This window comes from Lithobates pipiens, unplaced genomic scaffold (assembly GCF_037356315.1).
Source record: "Lithobates pipiens isolate NorthernLeopardFrog02 unplaced genomic scaffold, aLitPip1_a1.2 Scaffold_13, whole genome shotgun sequence".
Lineage (NCBI taxonomy): Eukaryota > Metazoa > Chordata > Amphibia > Anura > Ranidae > Lithobates > Lithobates pipiens.
In genome coordinates this window covers 237,210,399-237,234,014 of record NW_027507718.1, presented here as the reverse complement: position 1 = coordinate 237,234,014, position 23,616 = coordinate 237,210,399, and the positions used below count along the sequence as shown (strand labels likewise).

Genomic DNA, 23,616 nt, shown 5'->3' with positions numbered 1-23,616 from the left:
GGCATTGGAACGCAGTCTGGTTGGACTCATTGGGTACTAATCTCTCTCTCAGTGGGTGCGTTGTCTCGCTGTGTATACAGGGAGAGGGTACTTAAGGTTCTGAGGTCACGTGATTCAAGGTTCCGGTCCAGAAGTCTGTTCTGGACCGGTCCTCCTGACCAGCCCCCAGAGGCCCTCATGGCCTGGGGTGTGGATCCATCCGTTTCCAAGTCTCAGGGCTGGCTAGCCCGAGTCACAGTAACTGGAAAGAGGGTTCCAAGGTGGTCTGGTGCCGTCTCAGGTTTGGAGAGGCCCAGCAACTGAAAACGCAACCAGGGGAGGACTCTTCAGAAGAGGGCAATGCACAAGGCTGGCTGCTCGGTAGGAGCCTGTAAGCTAAGCTGGAAAGGACACCAAGTGAATCCACACTCTTAGGCCGCGTACACACGGGCGGACTGTTCGCCCAACTTTGTCCGCTGAACAGTGTTTCAGCGGACAGTCCGCTCGTGTGTGGGCTTCAGCGGACAGTTTCAGCGGACAGCCTGATGAACAAAGTTTTTCGGAATTTCCGTAAGACAGTCCGCTGAAACTTGGTTTCAGCAGACAGTCCGCTCGTGTGTAGGCTTGTTCGACAAACTAAGTTTCACGCATGCTCAGAAAGGATTTACACGGCGAAGGTTGCATTGCAGTGTATTGGACGTCGAATTTCTCGTCCCGTCGTACGTGCCGTTCACGTCATCGCGCACGCTTTCAGCGGACTGTTCGTTCATCGTGTGTGGTCAAGTCCGTTCATGCAAATTTTGAGCGGACTGTTTGTCGGATTGTTTGACGAACAAAGTTGGGCGAACAGTCCGCCCGTGTGTACGCGGCCTTACGGTATCGCCAGACCGGCTACAAGATACTGGTACCGTATGAGAGTTTCTAATTTCATCCTTCAGTTACAACTAAGTTTGTGAGACTCTCTCTCATTCTAACGTTCTACAACCAAGTCTGTTGCAGAGACTTTGCTTCACCCGAATCACCTGTTGGTTGCTAAATTCACAAAAAAAGGATTTATCCGATTGCTGTAATATCCAGTTGCGAATGGCTATTCCCTGGATCATCTAGAAAGACATTTCAAGTGTCAGCAGTTCCAAGAGTACCTGAGCTTTATTATCCATCCCCTCTATTCCCTACTGTGAGAGACTGTGTTCTGTTAAACGTTTTGCAAATAAAAATCCCTAAAGGGATTCAAGTGTTGGTCTCTACAGTTTATTGGGCCATCTACCTTGGGAAACCCCTAGACGTATACGAGGCGGAGAAGGTAACGGTAAGCCTAGAAAATCCAGCCGCTCGTTCGGGGGTCAGTGCTACACACAGCCTCCTCCCTCCAATACCCCCATGGCAGCCGACAGGGGGTATCACGGGGCCCCAGCACACAGGGAGACCCGGACAGCAGGCGGTTCGGAGCGGCGGGTGTGAGGAGCAAGTGATAAATAAATTGCGGCGCTGCCAGCAAAATAAACTGAAAATGAAAAAAATAATATCTCTAAACATATAAGGTGAAACAAAAGTGAATCCACCTCACAAAGTGATCAAATGTGCAATATAGGGCAATACACTGTAGTATCTAATAAATGTGCATAAATAAACAATAATGCAAAAATGTATATAACACAATCAAAAATAGCAAAAAAAGTGACTGAAATGGAATGTGCAAACAATGCAATAAACAAAAAGTAGTGTTCCTTAATTCAAGTCCATGCAATTGCTTCGTGAACATAAATCAAAGTCCATGCATGGGTGTGAGGAGCAATTACAGAGGAGGGGGGACAATTACAGAGATTGGGGAGCAATTAGAGGAGGGGGGCAATTACAGAGGAGAGGGGTGCAAGAAGGGGGGAAATTACAGAGGAGGGGGTGCAAATACAGAGGAGGGGGGGGCAAATACAGAGGAGGGGTGCAAATACAGAGGAGGGGGGCAATTACAGAGAAGGGAGGGACAATTACAGAGGAAGGGGGTGCAAATACAGAGGAGAGGGGAAATTACAGAGAGGGGGCAATTACAGAGGAGGGGGGTGCAAATACACAGGAGGAGGTGGCAAACACAGAAGGGTCAAAACATAAGGGAGAGAGAGGCGACAGGCAGCTGCTGGTGCAGAAGTTTTTAATAAAATAAATGCTTAAAAGCAATCCACTCACTCTCCATGTCAGAGCTGTATATGTCAATCTGTGAAGTTGGCTGTCCCATTCTCCCCTCCGATCCACGCTGCTCTTATCACTGAATCCCTGGAGGAAACAGAGAGCCGCGGGAAACTCATGTGAACTGTCAGCCTCTGATGATGGAGGCTTGGTTAAGCCTCTGGAATGCTCTGATTGGTCACAGCATCCCAGGCTGACAGCTCACTGCAGTCTCCCCACAGCTCTGTATCCTTGGCTTCCTCCAGAGATTCAGTGATAAGAGCAGTGTGGATCGGAGGGGAGAATGGGACAGCCAACTTCACAGACTGACATATACAACTCTGACATGGAGAGTGAGTGGATTGTTTGTTTTTAAGCATTTATTTTATTAAAACCTTCCACACCAGCAGCTGTCTGTCACCCGCTCTCTCCCATATTTTTTGATTGCTCTGTAATTGCTCCCCCCGCCTGCCGCTCCGATACCCCTGCTGTCCAGGTCCCCCTGTGTGCTGGGGCTCGTAAAAGGAGACCCCATGGTACCTCTGTCAGCTGGAAATGGTGTCTGGGTGTGAGGCAGAGGGAAACCCGGGCACAGCCTCCTAAACCCGTACTGTCCGGGTCAAAACCGGACAGGTGGCAACCCTAGTCATCAGTGAACCTGTGCAAGCAGAGGACTCTATTTAGAAAGAGGGGCCAGGAGAGCCGAAGAGGGACCAAAGAAGAGGAGGATCTGGGCTGCTCTGTGTAAATCCACTGCAGCAGAGCAGATAAGTATAAAATGTTTGTTATTTTTAGAAGAAAAAAAATTGGATTTTCCAATCAATTTAAAGTGGTATTATACCCCCAAAAAATGTAATACAACGTATATTGCAGCTTACCCAACCTGTGGTGGCTGCACTCATTTTCTTGTTTTGGACTTTTTTCCTTTTTTTTCCTTTATTTTCACCTGGTGATATCCAGCCAGTGGGAGGGTAAAAATAGACAGATGGCCCTTAGTTTTTACTGCCCATCCATTTGCCCCCCCCCCCCCCCTAAGCTGCCAAGACAGCCAGATGAGGGTGTACACATAATGTGGCCACAATGCTGTCATGTTTGGTGGGTATTACCTTCACCGAATGTGCTAATTTCAAGTGAATGGGGCTGCACCACAACCACTCTGGAACTGCTTGTGATGCATATAGTTGGTTGCTCCCAACCCTCTAACTGCCATTTTTGATGGACAGCTTGGTCTGTTAAAGGAAGTTGGAGAATAACAGACTTAATGGTCCAATCAACAGGTTAGAATAAAGAGAAGAAAAAAACCTGAAAAAAAAAGCCACCACATCTAAGAATTGGTAAACTGAAATATGTTAAACTTATTTTTTTTTGGTTTTAATACACTTTAAACGTGTTAGCAAGTGAATGCAGTCTGACATATACTGTATGTATACTAAGCCAGATGTAAGCTTGGCTCAAGACTAATTGAAAAAATGTTTTTGCAATGGGCATCATTAATAAAAGCAAATGGTACAAAATGTTCTGATATATAATATTGCTTTTTTCCCATGTAAACATGATTCAGCTGTTTTGTACTTGCTGGTTATTAGGAAAAGCAAAAAGAACAAGAACCTCAAACATGTGGCATTTTTTTTAGCCTTGACATAAAAATTATTAATGAGCTGGTTGGAAAGTTGTCATGCTGTTCCCATGCATTGTATGATTGAGGTCTGTAAAGACAAGGACTATACGTTGATGTCTTCTCATGTAAGATTTAATATAGTGTCAACAAGGATACTGTCTTGTGCATATTTAAGGCCTCATGCACCATGGGTTAGGGTGCCCAGGAGGAACAGATGAAGTGTACAGCCGGCCACCAGTAGCCTGTGAAAATCAATGACAGACTGAAATATACGGCACCTGCATGCAAAGTGTGCGTTCAGGGCAAACATTCTTGTATGCATACAGCTCTGTATGTAAGTACCAAGCAGCACAAGGCCTAGGTGAGTACAGCCACCGCATATTTCAGCCTATCATTGAAATTAACAGGATGCTGGCAGTGGGTTATATGCTGCACCTGTGCCACTCGGGCACCCAAAACACCAATTTTTTACACTGTATGGGCCAAACTGTTTTCACGAGGCTAGAACGATGCAGTTTTGTACAAACATTTGGGAATCGTTTAAAAGACCTCATGCAAGACGTATTATGTGTGCATAATGTATTTATTTGGTAGTTCTAAGGTGAAGAGAAAAAGTAGATAGTTAAATAAATAAAATACTGTAAATAAAAGCCGCTGTACTATCTACACAGTGTAAGCCCTTGTACACACGGTCGGACATTCCGATGGTAAATGTCCAATCGGACCGTGTTGTCGGATAATCCGACAGTGTGTGGGCTCCATCGGACTGTTTCTGTCGGAATATCCGACGGACCAAGTTTGAGAGCTGGGCTATAAAATTTTCCGACAACATGCTCCGATCGGACTTTGTCCGATTGCGTGTAGAGAATTTCCGATCGGACAAAGTGCCACGCATGCTCAGATCAAATTCCTAGACCTAAGCTATTGGCTACTAGCCTGAACGTAGTCCCGTTGTAACGAAATAACGTCATCACGTTCTGAACGATCGGATTTTCCAACAACTTTATCTGACCATGTGTATGCAACACCAGTTTCGGACAAAATCCATCGGACAAAATCCAACGGATTTGGTTATCGGAATGTCTGACCCTGTGTACAAGGGCTAAAACTTATCAAAGGAAGGTTTTAAAGTGGCGCTGCATTATTTTTGATCACTATATGGTGTATAGGACAAATGACGCTATTTGGTAAATCCAACGGATTTGGTTATCGGAATGTCCGACCCTGTGTACAAGGGCTAACACTTATCAAAGGAAGGTTTTAAAGTGGCGCTGCATTATTTTTGATCACTATATGGTGTATAGGACAAATGACGCTATTTGGTACTTAGGCTTTCTAAAACACACATTCGCTGCTTTGCATCACAAACTTTTCAGTGGGTTTGGGGTTTAGCCGGGTTGAGAGATATATGTTCAAAGCATATGCGTCCTTATCTACAGTGTGTTATCTGGCTTAATATAAATTTGCCCATCTATCTTCACTAAGTAAGATAAGGTTCTATGCTGAGAATAATTTTATTTGTGGACTTTACAGGCACAAAAAACTATTTTTTTTTTTTATCAACTTTTTTATATCTCTAGATGACATTCTAAATTTTTGAGCTGGCTACAAGCCCTTTCACTGCCCTTAGGTTCTGGACTATCTATGTAGAGGAATTAAACCTCATGGCCTTTTTATATACATACATTTACTCTCTGGTAAGCTTGACGGTCCCATATATAGGATATACCCCTGTTTTTGGGTGTGGTGCTGGTGCTTGTCCTCCACTACTGTTACCTATGCCCTACCTTTCTTTGAGGTATCAGGTCACATGTTCGCTCTGTGATACCGGGTGTATCCCCACATCTCTCCATGCCCGCTTTTGTATGTCTGCTCTTGGCTATGAAATCTTGGAAATATATTTTTTATATCTACATATAATATATTTGATGATTTATTTTACTTTTTATTTTATGTATATTTACTGATGTTTTCTCCATCTATTTAGTGAAAAATATTGATAAGCTCCCGAAGGAGTGTCATATCGCGAAACATGTCAAGCTTGTACCTCTAAACTGGTATTCTGCTCCCACTCACTTCAGGGTAGTCCCAGTGGTCTTTAAACCTATTGGCCCAGGCCCAGCAGCTAGAGCTGGATGTGCGGATTACCGCCTATTTAAGTCTGTACCTTATATGTTTTTAATTCATTGTTGTACATTTGTTTAAAATAAAAATAGTTTTTTAATACATTGGTGCCTGTAAAGTCCACGATTTCTCCCAAATAATATGAATCTAGTTAATAGGACATGGTACTTTTTTCCACTATCTATCTATACACCCACAGCTTCATCCTGTGGTGGTGTATTGTGCTAGTTTATGTGCTAAAGCAGTGTTTCTCAACTACAGTCCTCAAGGCGACCCAGCCGGTCTTTTTTTCAGGATTTCCCTCAGATGAAACGGCTTTGGTAATTACTAAGGCAGTGAAACTGATCAAATCTCCTGTGCAAAATAATTGAAATCCTGAAAACATGACCTGTTGGGGCGCCTTGAGGACTGGAGTTGAGAAACATTGTGCTAAGATTTTATGCTGAACTTTTGGTAGGTCCTGATGAACAGTTTACATTCTGTATTATTGATATAATATACAAATCTTTCTCAAAACATCTGCTGTGTGGACAGTTGGACTTGTGGGTAGGTGCTTATGGAGCATGCCAGGAGAAATTGCTGATTGTTTACCAGCATTGTTCTGTTTCCACACTGAGGATTAAATATTAAGAATATTTTAAACTAAGCTGCTGGCAGGCTCTCTCCGGCAAATAACACCAGTTAATTTCATATAGGAAGTGGATATAACTTAACCACTTCAGCCCCGGACCATTTTGCTGGTCAAAGACTAGACCGCTTTTTGTGGCACTGCGTCGCTTTAACTGACAATTGCGCGGTCGTGCGACGTGGCTCCCAAACAAAATTGACGTCCTTTTTTTCCCACAAATAGAGCTTTCTTTTGGTGGTATTTGATCACCTCTGCGAGTTTTAATTTTTTGCGCTATGAACAAAAATAGAGCGACAATTTTGAAAAAAACGCATTCTTTTTTACTTTTTGTTATAATAAATATCCCCCAAAAATATATATTAAAAAAATTGTTTCCCTCAGTTTAGACTGATACGTATTCTTCTACATATTTTTGGTAAAAAAAAATCGCAATAAGCGATTATTGATTGGTTTGCCCAAAAGTTATAGCGTTTACAAAATAGGGGATAGTTTTATGACATTTTTATTAGTATATATTTTTTTTTACTAGTAATGGCGGCGATCAGCGATTTGTATTGTGACTGCAACATTATGGCGGACACATGGGACATTTTTGACACATTTTTGGGACCATTGTCATTTATACAGCAATCACTGCTATATAATGCAGTGATTCCTGTGTAAATGACACTGGCAGTGACGGGGTTAACCAGTGGGTGGCAGTGTAGGGGTTAAGTGTTCCTAGGGGTGTGCTACTAACTGTTGGGGGCTGGGCTTTAATTTAGTGAACACTGATCTCTGCTCCAATCACATGGAGCAGAGATCAGCGTCACTAGTTGCTAGGCAGAACAGGGAGATGCTGTTTACAACATCGTGAGACGATCGCGGGTTTGATCGAGTCCGCGGGACCCGCGACCGGACTCACGGGGGTCCCGACCAGCACTCCCTCCCGATGGCAGGGTGGCAAATTTAGAGGGACGTACAGGTACGCCCATTTGCCTGCCCGTGCCATTCTGCCGACGTACATCAGCGTGCGCTGGTCGGGAATCGCTTAAAATGTTACTAAACCTACAACAGTAAAATAAATCTGTATATGCAATAAAGCATGCTTTTTATTATTCATTTTATACTCATTGTGGAAACCAATGGGTTAATCCTGTACATTGTGTTGAAAAGGCTGTTTGATCTTGTCTTCTCTGATCCTCTCTGAGCCTTGGGGGCACTCTGCACATGCTCAGTTTAGTGTGTATTGCTATAGAATTTTTGTTTTCTTGGGATGGTACATGTGATTGGTGCAGGGCCAATCAGACAGAAAGTCAACAGTCATGCAGTCTCATAGGAGAGGAGAATGAAAACTCCTTCTACAAGCTTTAACCAGTTCTCGGCCAGACACTCCTAGAAGTCATAAGACTGCTATATACTGCTGATGAGAAAAGGTATTTAGCAGTTTATATTTACAAAAATAATTGCATTTCTATGTTCTGTGTACTGTGGTAGACCAGTTATAGTAAATGCAGGGTCCTGGGTTTAGTGAGTGCAAACTCTGGATCTCCTAGACCAGGGATCTCCAAACTATGGCCCTCCAGCTGTTGCGGAACTTCGTGTCTCATGAGGCATTAAACCTCTGACATTGACAGACATAGCTAGGCATGATGGGAACTGTAGTTCCTGAACAACTGGAGGGACATAGTTTGGAGACCCCTGTCCTAGACGTTGCAATTGTGGGACCTAATAGGAGTGTTTATTTGGTGCTTTGACCTAGTGCTGATGGCAACAATTTACCATTGTGATCTAATTTTGGTTTTTGGTGAAAAAAAGAAATAAAAATAAACACATGAGCAGTGACACGTGACTGTCACATGATGGGCAGAGATGTCTTTGTCATGTCAGTTGACAGTTTAGCCTCACCTTTATACTATGCATGAAGCAAGATGGTGGTGCTAAATTTGGGGAAAAAAACTTTGTACAACCTGCAGCGGTATTTGATCACTGATTTCATTTTTTGGCTGCGACCTCCTCCTATACATGTCTCTCAATGCCATAGGCAGAAAGGGCAGATGAAGAAGATGCATGCAAATGCCCTATGTATATATTATTATTATTATTCACGATTTATATAGCGCCAACAGTTTACGCAGCGCTTTACAATGTATAGGGGGGATATATTAAGGGTTAACAACTTGAAACTTAATAGCAGCATCACACAAATCTATCATTTTTTTGCTGATCAAGAAGTGATTTATCATATCTTTGTACTTCTACTTGCTTTGTAACTGCGGCGGTAGTGCGCGTATCAGTAAGAAAAGAACAGTAAAATCTTTAGTGATGTGGTTCTTACAGATTTGCAGACAGTGTAACAGAGAAGAGATGAGGTTTGCACAAATTTCTGTAGGAAGATTCTGTTCCACAGCCATTGCTCAATGTGTTCAGACAATTTACATCGGATATCTCTAGACGGTTATTGCCAACACCATAAATAAGATCTTAAATTAACTGTAAACAAAGGCAACAGGCTGTTACAAAGAGATGCTCCATGGGCTGATTTCAGATTAACCACTGCGCAAACAGATGCACCTTGTGTGATATCTCCCCTGTAGTTGAAGCCAGCCTACTACAAATATAATAATAGAATAAAAAACACAGCATTTCATGTGTGTTTAAAAGATAACGCTGTTTTGAAATAAACGTTAATTGAACCTGTTCTATTAAAAGCTGGGATTTTTAGATATTTCAAGCAGAGTTCCACTAATTTTTTCCACTTTCAATAAATCCAATGTCCATCCTCATTTCTCTACTAAACGTCAAACTTTTTTTTTTTTTTCCTTTTTAAAATACCTTTAATTCTTTATTTTTTGGAGCACTTCCGGCTTCGGCCACCTAGGCGATGACGTAAATAGATGATTTCCATGTACTTCTGGGATATCGGAGTCATGTATCCTAGGAGTCCATGGGGATCCCCTAATAACGAAACCTCACACTATTTCCCGACCGTAAATGTCGCCAATGGGAGGAATTGCTAGGGTGACCTGTCGACAGGAAGGAGCGCCGATCTGTGGCATTACATGCGTAGGTAGGAGATTGGTTGGTACATGCTGGATAGCCAGCTGCACCGAATCATGGAAATGGATACAAGAAGGCTTCAGATGCCCACAGGGGAGAAGGATCCTATCTACTTCTGAGATCCGGTTAAACCTATCCGGTTATACCTAACCTGTAAACCTAAAGTACTGTAAAAGGACTACAAAGGACTACGTACATAATAATAATACTGTATAAATCAGGGGTCTCAAAGTGGCTGCCCTCCAGCTGTTGCGGAACTACAAGTCTCATCATGCCTCTGCCCATGGGAGTCTTGCTTGTAACTATCAGCCTTGCAATGCCTCATGGTAATTGTAGTTCCGCAACAGCTGGAGGGCCACCAGTTTGAGACCCTTGGTCTAAATGTTGCATATAAAGTGGACTAAATTATAGCGGAGTATTAAAAAAAAATCACTTGGGGGACTGGAACTCAGCTTTAAATCTTATATCATATAATATTTTATTATATATAAAACCATATTGTGTGAAACATATTTTTATTTTTAGAGAGGAACCTCAAACCCACCCCCCCCCCCACCTTTTTCTCCGCTCTTACCTGTTATCCAGGGTTGTCCTTGATTCACATACTCATCTAGCCAACAAAACCAGAGTTGCTCTGCTGTGATCCACTGCTAAGGTGCCATAGCCCAGGTCTTCCCCTCTGACATCATTGGGAGCCTAGCTGCCTTATCTGGGTTATATCAGCTGACCCCTGATAATGGTGCCAGACCGCTTACCAACCAATGTGAGTCCCTGCTCCTGCAGTCCTCCCAACTGTCCATGATTTTGAGGGGCTGTCCCTGATTTGGAACAATGTCCCTCTTTTCTCCTCATTTATTCCTCATTTGATCTAGTTGTATATAAAATGCATTATTTATCTATCAAAAAGTGTTTCATAGTTCTACACCTTTCATTCGATTTCTAAATTGCTGCATTTGTAAATGTCAAAAGCCAATCCAAAGGAATAATAGTGGTAAAAGTTGAATTTTTGGGTTTAACTACTAACCTTTTTATTATATAATTCTCCTTTAAGGGGGCATGGCAGGGGGTGTGCCCTATTCCTACATAGTTTTGATAATAGGTGTCCCTTGTTCCCATCTCAAAAAGTTGGGAGGTAGGCAGTCCCTAGGTTACATGATGGTGATATCCCAGGAGGCTGCGGGATCAGGGTCTTGGTGAGAATGACTGGGGGGGAAATAAACGCCTTTTTGACATTACAGAGGGAGGGGAAATGCAGTGAATTATAGTAACTCCCAAGAGTGAAGGTCCTCTTTAAGCATCCGTTTTGTATGCGATTGTGAGGAGTTACATGCTCTGCAGTTGTGATTTTAAAAAAAATAGCTTGGAATGCTGTTGATGAATTCATTGCTATTGCTCAGGCTATTAGAAAACAAGCAGGTCTGGCTTCCATTTCTACAGTGTGTTTACATAGTTATTGTAAGAATTTGTATTGGGGAATTGTAAACTGTGCTGCTGATGACAATTGTAATTTATGAAGGATGTAAAGTATAGTTTATAAAACCTCTGTCCATTAGCAAACTGTTGATCCTGTTTCCTTTTTTAAGAAATGTTTAAACAATAAAATGTTCTATAATACAAAGAGAAACTGTATGTGGTGTTGTACTGAATAACTGCTACAATAGTGACAAGGCTTATTCAGCAGTGGCAGCCCATCCATTAGGGGCACACGGGCGCCACCCCCCCATCCATGAGTCTGGCCCCCTGATCTAGATACAGGGTGCCAGTCCATGGATTCCAATGGGGGAGGTGTATTTTTCTTAAGCACGTGATTAGAGCCAGAGGCTCTAATAGGCTTCAGAAAAGAGTGGGCTCGGGGTGCAGAGCACTGTGCTCCAGCCCACCCAGTTGTGTGACAATAGCGAATGAATATTCACTATTATAACACTGATTCTCCTCCCAGCCAATCAAAAAGCAGGTCATGAGACCTGTTTCCCGATTAGCCGAAAGGAGAGGCCATCCTATTGACCTGTAAGGAGGGGACGAACGGCCGAGGGGGACATATCCCGGGACACGAAGGAGACGCATTTAGGGACATGGAGAGACTGAGGGGGGAAGACGCCACCTGTAAGCACAAGGTGAGTGAGCTGGTGAGGGGAACGGGGGTGAGGGTGCAGTGTGGGCTGGAGCAAGGAGGGGTTTCAGGTCCATCTACCGACCGATGGAGCACCAGCCGCCACTGTTATTCACTATAAGTAATGGACAAAGAAAAGGGAAAGTGGTCAGCGGGACTTTAAATGAGGCCAATCACTGTATAAAGTAAACATATGGGATATAAAACAGTGTTGCTTTTATGGGTTCCAACAAAAAAAGGGGGAATTTGAGTGAGAGATATATACCAAAAAGCAGTCTTGGAAAAGAGCATTTTATTATACCATGTGAAATCATGTATAACATACTGAATAACACAAAAATGCATTTACAGAATCGCATACACGCAGGGTATGCTGAAAACTGCATATAAATATTGACACCATGGTAATAGGCATATCATAAAGTTAAAATCATAAAGTCCTACACAACATGGGCCACTGGAAGGGCTGAATGATGTTAGAAAGTCTAGAGTAAAACAAAAAATAAAATAAAAAAAAAGTATAAGTAATGAAGGTCTCCAGCATACTGGAAAGTTATTTTCTCTTAGTTCACATTTTCTAAGTACTCTGCTCTCTCCTCTCTACCTGCTCCATGTTTACATTTGGGAATATTAGAATGCCGGCCGGGTGAACTGAGCAGCTAAAAAGGTGCATGCCCATGGACTAAAATAAGCATTGTTGATGCCTAGCCTAAATCTTTTGATGTTTTCTCACATTCGCAAAATACACAATGATTACATGAGTGCGGCCATGTACAGCTGTTATTTGTATGGCAGGTTGTACACACCAAGTGTGGCTACCCAGAGAAAGGAAAGTGTTGGGAGGTTTTTAACTAGGTTTTTAATTAGGCATAAAAAAAATGCATATAATAGTCTGTGTGATTGAACCAAAAATGTGAAAGTGCTTCTGCTATAAACTTTCAGTGCAATTTCAAGTGCACTTTGCACTTGTAGTGCAAAGTGGATTTGCCTTTCGTAAATAACCCCCATTGTTTTGCATGGAAATTTGCTGTTTCATATTGTAGGCCTGTAATTCTTAGAAATAACTCACTTAAATCTGTCCAAACCAGAGTCTAGTAGACATCCCGGGTATAATAAAGTTTGAAACACAAAATCATAAGTTATAATATAATAAATAACTATAAATAATTATAAAAAATAATAATACATTTTATTCAATAATGTAATCAAATCAAAAACACTGAAATCTGTCCAAACAAGGGTGTAATATTACTAGTCACTGTAATACTAGACACTGCATATTGGTTTAAAAAACATCCCGGGTATGAAAAATTTTGAAACATGGGACTGCACAATGGAAAACCCTCTACGTCAAAAGTGGTTTCAGACAAGCTAGAAAACGGCGATAGTGAATTATAATCACTTGCAGAATTGAGCGATAGTGATTTGTGGGGAAATTCGTCATCAGACACTGAAAGTGGCGACAGCGACAATTTTGTACTTTTTTTTTAATTTGCCGCCGGCCTTGACCCCCCATGCGTCGGGATGCTCGCAGGGAACGGAACCCAGAGCAGTGATACATCGGGCAGAGGATCTAGCAGGGGACACAGTGGGAGGACATTGCAGGATCCTAGGGACAAGGTAAGTAACTGTACCTGGATACTGCGATGCAGTCCTAAATGTGGCTTGGGGTTACTGCTATTGGTGCTGAAAATTAACCCTGAGCCACACTCTGGATCAGTGTTTCTCAACTCCAGTCCTCAAGGCGTCCCAACAGTTCATGTTTTGAGGATTTCCATTATTTTGCACAGGTGATTTGATCAGTTTCACTGCCATAGTAATTACCATGGCCATTTCATCTGAGGGAAATCCTGAAAACATGACCTGTTGGGGCGCCTTGAGGACTGGAGTTGAGAAACACTGCTCTGAATTACTGCCAGGGAGGTTAAAGAGGAACTCCACCCTCCCCAGCATTTTTTTTTGTGAGCATATAAATTGTTCCTATGGAGATACAAAATACATACTTGTCCATGGAGCCCAGCGATAATATAATTTATACATCTCAAAAGTCTCCTTCCTTTTTTTTTTCTCTTGCATTGCCATCCTTGAATGATATCCCAAACGTGTACATGTATGGGACCTGTCAGAGACCCACACATTGACTGCGCATGTGGGAAACCCACGCATGTGCAGACACACCATGCACCTTCTCAGGTCCCATAGACCTGCCACATTCTGTGCATGTGCGGGGGTCCGAGCAGATTTTGCGCATGCACAAACACACAGAAGGTCTCTGTCGGGTCCTTTAGAGCTGTGGCATATCTGTGCATGCGCAAGATATGTGCAGGTTATGCCCTGGAAACGTCATCCTTGCCTCTGTGAAGATACAAAAAGCAAGTTGACTGAAAATGAAAAAAAGTTTTTATTGTTAAATAAAATGGGGATAAGGAGGGGGTAGGAATCACAGGAGAGGAAGTCGGATTCCTGGGTGAAGGTCTGCTTTAAGTCTATGAACCTGCTTCCTGCCACGAAGAGTTACTCTTGACAGATCCTAGTTTTTTTTCTACTGCAGGGACTCCAGCTAGCGATGGCGTACAGTATTGAATCATAACTTGGCAGCCATAATTAAACCTCCCTATTAGCATGATAAATGCTTTTTGTTTGCAGATTGCTGCTCTCTGTCTTTGCCTAAAGACTTTATTTCTAAGACAGAAGCAGCTGAAGGTATTGTTCAAACATTTTTCAGGAATTTCCTGCCCAGCTTGTAAACTGCTCGGTTTTCTCCATCCTCCTATGTGACGTTTGAAAAAAAAAAAAAAAAAAAAAAATCAAAGGAGAATTCCTGGAGTCATTTCCACATCTTAGCTAATGCTTCTGTAATGAAACCAGCAACACTTGACCTCTGAACTCATTTAAGTACCCTACAAGTGGAAAGCTAGTCCTTCTGGTTGTTTCTATCCTATGCGTTATGGATGGAGAAGGTTCTTTTTTGCTGATCAGATCCAGTTCCTTTCGTAACCTCCACTTCCTGGAGCTTTAAATTGCACACAGCATATCAGTGGTTGGAAGCAGGCAGATGCTGTAGTGTAGCTGTGCTCTGCCTCCTCTATGTGAGCTGCTGACTTTTACGTTGCAATTACTTTCCTGCTCCTTTTTTTTTTATTTTGCTGTCTCTTGTGACCTTGTTAAAGATACAGCACCTGACTCGGGCAACGGTGGTTCCCTTTTGTTGGTAAGAGTCGGCGCGGATTTGTCTGTTCCATTCCTGGGTGATGGAGTCATGGGAGAAACTGCAGTGAGCAATCACACAGGGAACAGATGCAGGGCTCCGTCGTAGAAAGCCAGCTCTACCGGCTGCACTGCTAGTACACGGCCAAGTATCCAGCGCACTTGTGGAAAGCATCAACACTGGTGAGTTCTCTCTGCCAGCTTCCCAGCAATCTAACGCCAGAGCTCGTCTGATTTTATTCCTTCTCCTCTACACTGCATGGAGTTTTGCCATGTTACGCTACTTTCCATCTCTAATGAGCGTCTTGTCTCACATTCAACAAGCGTTCCCGTGGCAGTGTAGATTTTCCTATTCAAATTTCTCATCATTTGTACTATTCGATTGTTCAGACCCATTTCTTGAGAGCTTGTTAATCTTTGTGACATCTGTTCTTTGTAGCTAAAAAAAAAAGTCCTGTGGGCGAAAGCATGTAAATCAATGGAGCACTGGGCTGCACGTGGGTGTTAGCATGTTGTTCTAAGTGAACTTTAAAGACCACTGCAATTTACGCCAGTCTCTACAATTTAAAGATCATTATTTATTTAAAGGTGAGAGATGCTTAGAGGGGCTTTTTACCTAATGTGAAATTGAATTTTGTGGGAAGAAGGGGCAGTTGTTCTTCAGATTAGTCATTTATGGTACTAGCATTATTAGGGCATTTTTTTAAATTAGTGTTTTGAATTACATTTTTATTTTACATTTAATTTTATAATTATAGTTAGTGTTTTACTTATAGAATTATTACAGTAACCTTTCATTTACCAATGTATCATTTATCAAAAACAAAAATTCAATCATTGATTGCTGATAAAAAAAAAAAGGCGATCAAGCCAATTTCTTGGTTGACATGCTTACAGTGCATTTACATTTACATTGACCAATAGGAGAGCCTATATTATGTTGATATATACTGTAAAGCCATGTACACAGATTTTCTGCTGATTTTTGTCTTCAGATTTACCAAAACCATATAATATGAGGTTAAACCTTAAAACCCCATACACACTATCAGAGTTTCTGCTGCTTTTTTCCATCAGATTTACCAAAACCATATAATATGAGGTCAAAACTTAGGAGTTTCAATTTGTATGCAATCAGGCAGGTCCTTACACTATATGGTTTTGGTAAATCTGAAGACAAAAATCAGCAGAACATCTGATAGTGTGTATGGGGCTTTAAGGTTTGACCTCATATTATATGGTTTTGGTAAATCTGAAGGAAAAAATCATCGGAAAATCTGATAGTGTGTATGGGGCTTTAAGGTTTGACCTCATATTATATGGTTTTGGTAAATCTGAAGACAAAAATCAGCAGAAAATCTGATAGCGTGTATGGGGCATTAAGGTTTAACCTCATATGATATGGTTTTGGTAAATCCGAAGGAAAAAATCATCAAAAAATTTGATAGTGTATATGGGGCTTTATGGTTTAACCTCATATTATATGGTTTTGGTAAATCCGAAGGAAAAAATCAGCAGAAAACATGATAGTGTTTATGGGGCTTTACTGTTTCATATACGTGTTACGTTAAAATTCTTTAGTCTGACATTTCCTATGTTCATGGGTTCAAAGCGGCAAAAACATATGTTGTACGGCGACTCAAGAGGTTTCCCTCTAGCAGTCAGTATGGTATCTTCATCTAGTGTTTCAGCCAGGAAACTCAGACAAATATAAATGCCAGTAAAAGCATTGCAGTATCCATGTGACTAAGACAAACAGTCATGGCTCCTGTGCACGTAGATAACATGCCAGCAAATCAATACACTATGAACGTCGCAGTTGCTATATACAGCAGGCACTTGAAACAGGATCTTTGCTGGTCTGTGTCAGTTTCCTCCTCATATTTTATTCTTCTTACTGGATGTATCAGCATTTTGAGATTTTTTTTTTTTTCAGTGTAGGAGGCTATTCTGACACAAGAAATTATTTATAGCTAACTAGAAAGAACAACTAAGCTGCAAATTATCATTATGAATCAACAGAGGGTGCAGTTTCCACATTGATAAATCACTTACCTTGGGAACAAATCAAGAAAATCGAAGTCTTTGACATTTGTTTGGGAATTTTCGTTAGGCCAGAATGATCGTTTCAAGCCCTGGGCTTCCTATGCTGTTATATTTTATTGCAGGAAGAGATGACCTTTAGTGCAGAGTATCTTGGCAAGCAAGGGGTTACGCTTAGATTATGGAAGCTTAGTGTAAGTGAAGAGCTGGACATACCTAGGCTCTGTTAAAGCAGGGTTCAGTGAACATAACTAAAGTTTGGTTGCAAAATCCAAACTTCAATGAAGTCAGTCAGAGCCAAATGTTAATGTGGAATCTAATCTTACAGTGGGGATCGAAAGTTTGGGAACTCCAGGTAAAAATGTGTATTAATATGCATAACGAAGCCAAGGAAAGATGGAAAAATCTCCAAATGGCATCAAATTACAGATTAGACATTCTTATAATATGTCAAAAAAAAAGTTCAATTTTATTTCCATCATTTACACTTTCAAAATTACAGAAAACAAAAAAATGGCATCTGCAAAAGTTTGGGCACCCTGCAGAGTTAATATCTTGTACTGCCCCTTTTGGCAAGTATCACAGCTTGTAAACGCTTTTTGCAGCCAGCCAAGAGTCTTTCAATTCTTGTTTGAGGTATCATTGCCCATTCTTCCTTACAAAAGTGTTCCAGTTCTTTGAGATTCCTGGGCTGTCTGTCACGCACTGCTCTTTTAAGGTCTATCCATAGATTTTCAATAATGTTGAGGTCAGGAGATTGTGAAGGCCATGGCAAAACCTTCAGTTTACGCCTCTTCATGTAATCCCCTGTGGATTTTGAGGTGTGTTTAGGATCATTATCCATTTGTAGAAGCCATCCTCTCTTTAACGGCAGCTTTTCACAGATGGCATCAAGTTACCATCCAAAATTTGCTGAAATTTTATTGAATCCATTTTTCCTTATACTCATGAAATGTTCCCTGTGCCACTGGCTGCAATACAACCCCAAAGCATGATTGATCCACCCCCATGCTTAACAGTTGGACAGAGGTTCTTTTCATTGAATTCTGTGCCCTTTCTTCTCCAAACGTACCTTTGCTCATTCCGGCTAAAAAGTTCTATTTTAACCTCATCGGTCCACAGAACTTGTTTCCAAAATGCCTCAAGCTTGTCTATATGTTCATTTGCAAAGTTCAAACGCTGAGTTTTGTGGTGAGGACGTAGAAGAGGTTTTCTTCTGAGGACTCTTCCATGAAGACCATATTTGTACAAGTATCTCTTTATAGTGGAATAGTGTACCACAATTTCAGTGTCTGCCAGATCTTTCTGGAGGGATCGTGCAGTCACACGTGGGTTTTGAATTGCTTTTCACACAATCCTGCGAGCTGTTCTGTCTGATATTTTTCTTGGTCTCCCAGATCTTGCTTTAACTTCCACTGTTCCTGATGACTGCTATTTCTTAATTACATTCCGAACAGAGGATATTGACATCTGAAAACGCTTTGCTATCTTCCTATAGCCTTCTCCAGCTTTGTGAGCGTCAACTATTTTCAGTTTCAGTTTTCTAGACAACTGCTTAGAAGAACCCATGGTGCTGATTGTTGAGGCAAGGTCAGATGAGTCTGGCCATTTAAAACCTTTGAGATTGACATCACCTGGTCTTCCCAGATGATGATTGAGAACAACCCATGACACTGGCAGGTCTCAGCTTTGCAAAGGGGGCAGTGCATGCTATAAATTCTGCAGGGTGCCCAAACTTTTGTAGACGCCATTTTTTTTGTTTTCTGTAATTTTGAAAGTGTAAATGATGGAAATAAAATCTAACTTTTTTTGACATATTATAAGAATGTCTAATCTGTAATTTGATGCTATTTGGAGATTTTTCCATCTTTCCTTGGCTTTGTTATGCATATTAATACACATTTTTTACCTGGGGTGCCCAAACTTTCGATCCCCACTGTAAACCTGCTCCCCATTCTTATGCCTTGTACACACGGTCGGACATTCCGACCACAAAATCCATCGGATTTTTTCCGACGGATTTTGGCCGAAACTGGTGTTGCATACAAACGGTCAGACAAAGCTGTTGGAAAATTTGATCGTTCGGAACGAGATGAGGTTCGTTGCGTACAACTGGACTACGTGGAGGCTAGTGGCCAATAGCTTTGGTCTTGTAATTTAATCTGAGCATGCGTGGCACTTTGTCCATCACAATTCTCCACAAACGATTAGAAAAAGTCAGATCAGAAAATTTTAGATCCTGCTCTCAAATTTTTTCTGTCAGAATTTCCGACGGAAAAGGTCCGATAGAGCCCACACACGATTGGATTTTCCGACAATATAATCCGATCAGACCTTTTCCGTTGGAATTTCCGACCCTGTGTACAGTCCTATACTGACTAGCCTGTAGTGAAAAGATGTGTATACATACCTACTCTAAGGGCACTTCGGTCAATTCACATGACCAGCATGCAGCGCTGGATTCAGGGGAAAGGAGAGACTGTTTAGGTCTAGTGTAGATTTTTAAGGGGAAAACACATGCAAAAATGAAGAAAAAAAAGTGTGAGTTGTCCCTCAAAAAATTCATACCAGATCCTACATGCAGTTAGCATCGGAAAGGGACTCCCCCTGCAAAATAACTTGTAACCATATTGATGTGGTTCTAAGCCCTTGTATACACGGTCGGAGATTCCGACAACCAAATCCGTCGGATTTTGTCCGACGGATCTTGTCCGAAACTGTTGCATACACACGGTCGGACAAAGTTGTCGGAAAATCCGATCTTTCAGAAGAATATGTAGAGGAATACATATCAGCCTAAACTAAGGAAAAATATTTTTTATAGATTTTTGGGGATATTTATTATAGCAAAAAGTAAAAAATATTGTGTTTTTTTTTTCAAAATTGTCACTCTTTTTTTGTTTATAGTGCAAAAAATTTAAACCGCAGAGGTGATCAAATACCACCAAAAGAAAGCTCTATTTGTGGGGAAAAAAGGACATTAATTTTGTTTGGGTGCAACGTCGCACGACCGCTCAATTGTCAATTAAAGGGACGCAGTTTCCCGAATCGCAAAAAGGGCTCTGGTCAGGAAGGGGCTAAAATCTTTCAGGGCTGAAGCAGTTAAAGTGGTTGTAAAAAAAAAAAATCTGCAAGACAAAGGCATAATGAGCTAGTATGCATAGCATACTAGCCCATTGTGAAATACTCACCTTAGATCGAACGTGCCATCACTTCAGTGCGCATGCTGCACGGTTTAGGAGATATCCGGTGTAGCTACAGGAAAGCCTTATTATAGGCTTACCTGTAGTAAAAAGTGATCTGTAAAGGTTTACAACAACTTTAACCACTTTCAGACCGGACCATTTTGCTGGTAAATGACCAGAGGTCTTTTTACACTTTGGCACTGCGCTGCTTTAACTGGTAATTGCGCGGTCATGCAATGTTGTACCCAAACAAAATTTGCGTCCTTTTCTTCCCACAAATAGAGCTTTCTTTTGATGGTATTTGATTGCCTCTGCGATTTTTATTTTTTGCGATATAAACGTAAAAAGACCGCAAATTTTGAAAAAAAATGATATTTTCTACTTTTTGTTATTAGAAAAATCCAATAAACTCAATTTTAGTCATACATTTAGGCCAAAATGTATTCAGCCACATGTCTTTGGTAAAAAAAAAGTCAATAATTGTATATTTATTGGTTTGCGCAAAAGTTGTCACATCTACAAACTAAGGTACGTTTTCTGGAATTTACGCAGCTTTTAGTTTACGACTGCCTATCTCATTTCTTGAGGTGCTAAAATGGCAGGGCAGTACAAAACCCCCCCAAATGACCCCATTTTGGAAAGTAGACCCCCTAAGGAAATTGATAAGAGGCATGTTGAGCCCATTGAATATTTTATTTTTTTGCCTCAAGCGATTGAATAATGACAAAAAAAAAAATTTTATTTTTTTTTTACACAAAGTTGTCACTAAATGATATATTGCTCACACATGCTATGGGCGTATGTGAAATGACACCCCAAAATAAATTCTGCTGCTTCTCCTGAGTATGGGGATACCACATATGTGGGACTTTTTGGGAGCCTAGCCGCGTACGGGGCCCCGAAAACCAAGCACCGCCTTCAGGCTTTCTAAGGGCGTAAATTTTTGAGTTCACTTCTCACTACCTATTACAGTTTTGAAGGCCATAAAATGCCAAGATGGCACAAAACCCCCACAAATGACCCCATTTTAGAAAGTAGACACCCCAAGCTATTTGCTGAGAGGCATGTTGAGTTCATGGAATATTTTATATTTTGCCACAAGTTGCGGGAAAATTACAAACTTTTTTTTTTTATTTTTTTTTTAACAAAGTTGTCACTAAATGATATATTGCTCATGCATGCCATGGGCATATGTGAAATGACACCCCAAAATAAATTCTGCTGCTTCTCCTGAGTACGGGGATACCACATATGTGGGACTTTTTGGGAGCCTAGCCGCGTACGGGGCCCCGAAAACCAAGCACCGCCTTCAGGCTTTCTAAGGGCGTAATTTTTTGATTTCACTCCTCACTACCTATTACAGTTTTGAAGGCCATAAAATGCCAAGATGGCACAAAACCCCCACAAATGACCCCATTTTAGAAAGTAGACACCCCAAGCTATTTGCTGAGAGGCATGTTGAGTCCATGGAATATTTTATATTTTGCCACAAGTTGCGGGAAAATTACAAACTTTTTTTTTTTTTTTTCACAAAGTTGTCACTAAATGATATATTGCTCACGCATGCCATGGGCATATGTGAAATGACACCCCAAAATAAATTCTGCTGCTTCTCCTGAGTATGGGGATACCACATATGTGGGACTTTTTGGGAGCCTAGCCGCGTACGGGGCCCCGAAAACCAAGCACCGCCTTCAGGCTTTCTAAGGGCGTTACAGTTTTGAAGGCCATAAAATGCCAAGATGGCACAAACCCCCCCCCAAATGACCCCATTTTGGAAAGTAGACACCCCTAAATTTAGGGGTACACTAGTGAGACTAGGTAATAAATGGCGGGTGCCCTGAAACTATAAAAAAATAACTAACCAACCAGCGTCACCTGTAACAGTTATATGGTGATCACTGGTGAAAGGGTTAACTAGGGGGCAATTAGGGGGCTTTATGCGGTAGTATATGGGGGTCCCTGGCGCTATAAAAAGCTGCAGCGAACCTAAATACCTACCTGCCTAACTAGCGTCACCTGTGACACTAATACAGCGATCAGAAAAACGATCGCTTATTAGGCTGGGTTCACACTGGAGCGATGCGGGAACGCCACGAATGCGCGGCGGGTTCCCGCATCGCATGCCTCCCGGCGGCAGTTCACACTGCCCTGTGCGAACTGCTGGGAGTGTCAGTGAAATGTTACTGACACCCCCAGATCAGTTCGCATATCGCAGTGCGATCTGCAAACTCGGATCGCATGGTGTGAACACCCATGCGATCCGATTCTGCTGCGGGCCAAAAAAAGGGTCCCGTGCGAATTTGCGGCGGGTGCGGCGAATGGCTGAACTCGAATCGCACAGAGATCGGATGTGATTTGCACTGCAGTGCGGTGCGAATCACATCCGTTCTCATAAACCGCTGCAATGTGAACCCAGCCTTAGTGACACTGGCGACGGGGGATGATCACGGGGTTAAACCTTTATTGGGGGGGTTAGGGGAGTACCTTAGAACTAAAGGGGGCTAACCCTAACTGCCCTAACAGTTATTAGTCACAAATGACACCCGCCGGGTGATCAGGGGGTTAAACCTTTATTAGGTAATAAATGGCGGGTGCCCTGAAACTATAAAAAAATAACTAACCAACCAGCGTCACCTGTAACAGTTATATGGTGATCACTGGTGAAAGGGTTAACTAGGGGGCAATCAGGGGGCTTTATGCGGTAGTATATGGGGGTCCCTGGCGCTATAAAAAGCTGCGGCGAACCTAAATACCTACCTGCCTAACTAGCGTCACCTGTGACACTAATACGGCGATCAGAAAAATGATCGCTTATTAGGCTGGGTTCACACTGGAGCGATGCGGAAACGCCGCGAATCCGCGGCGGGTTCCCGCATCGCATGCCTCCCGGCGGCAGTTCACACTGCCCTATGCGAACTGCTGGGAGTGTCAGTGAAATGTTACTGACACCCCCAGATCAGTTCGCATATCGCAGTGCGATCTGCAAACTCGGATCGCATGGTGTGAACACCCATGCGATCCGATTCTGCTGCGGGCCAAAAAAAGGGTCCCGTGCGAATTTGCGGCGGGTGCGGCGGGTGTGGCGGGTGCGGCGGGTGCGGCGAATGGCAGAACTCGAATCGCACAGAGATCGGATGTGATTTGCACTGCAGTGCGGTGCGAATCACATTCGTTCTCATAAACCGCTGCAATGTGAACCCAGCCTTAGTGACACTGGCGACGGGGGGTGATCACGGGGTTAAACCTTTATTGGGGGGGTTAGGGGGGTACATTAGAACTAAAGGGGGCTAACTCTAACTGCCCTAACAGTTATTACAGTCACAAATGACACCAATGCAAAAAAAAAAAAAAAAAAAAAAAATGACATTGGTGTCACTGTGACTGGGGGGCAGGGGTAATTGGGGGGGTGATCGGGGGGTAAAGGGGGGGTGTGAGTGTGCCTGGCATGTTCTACTGTGTGTGTGAGTGTTGGTGCAACTTACTGATCCGCTCTCCTCCGTGTCGGAACGAAAAATACCGA

The 23,616-nt window shown here is 42.2% G+C and overlaps 1 protein-coding gene across 4 annotated transcripts in view; it reads left to right on the top strand.

Annotated features, from left to right (window-relative positions):
- Positions 1-23,616, top strand: part of ARHGAP24 (Rho GTPase activating protein 24) — a 725,763-nt gene that overhangs the window by 504,690 nt on the left and 197,457 nt on the right. Inside the window, exon 1 of one of the 4 annotated variants that reach the window (XM_077476407.1) lies at positions 14,534-15,048. The exons of the other annotated variants lie outside the window; for them this stretch is intronic. The gene's annotated coding sequence lies outside the window, so the exon portion shown is untranslated. Of the gene's footprint in view, positions 1-14,533; positions 15,049-23,616 lie in introns of those variants that run through there. 4 annotated transcript variants of the gene reach the window in all.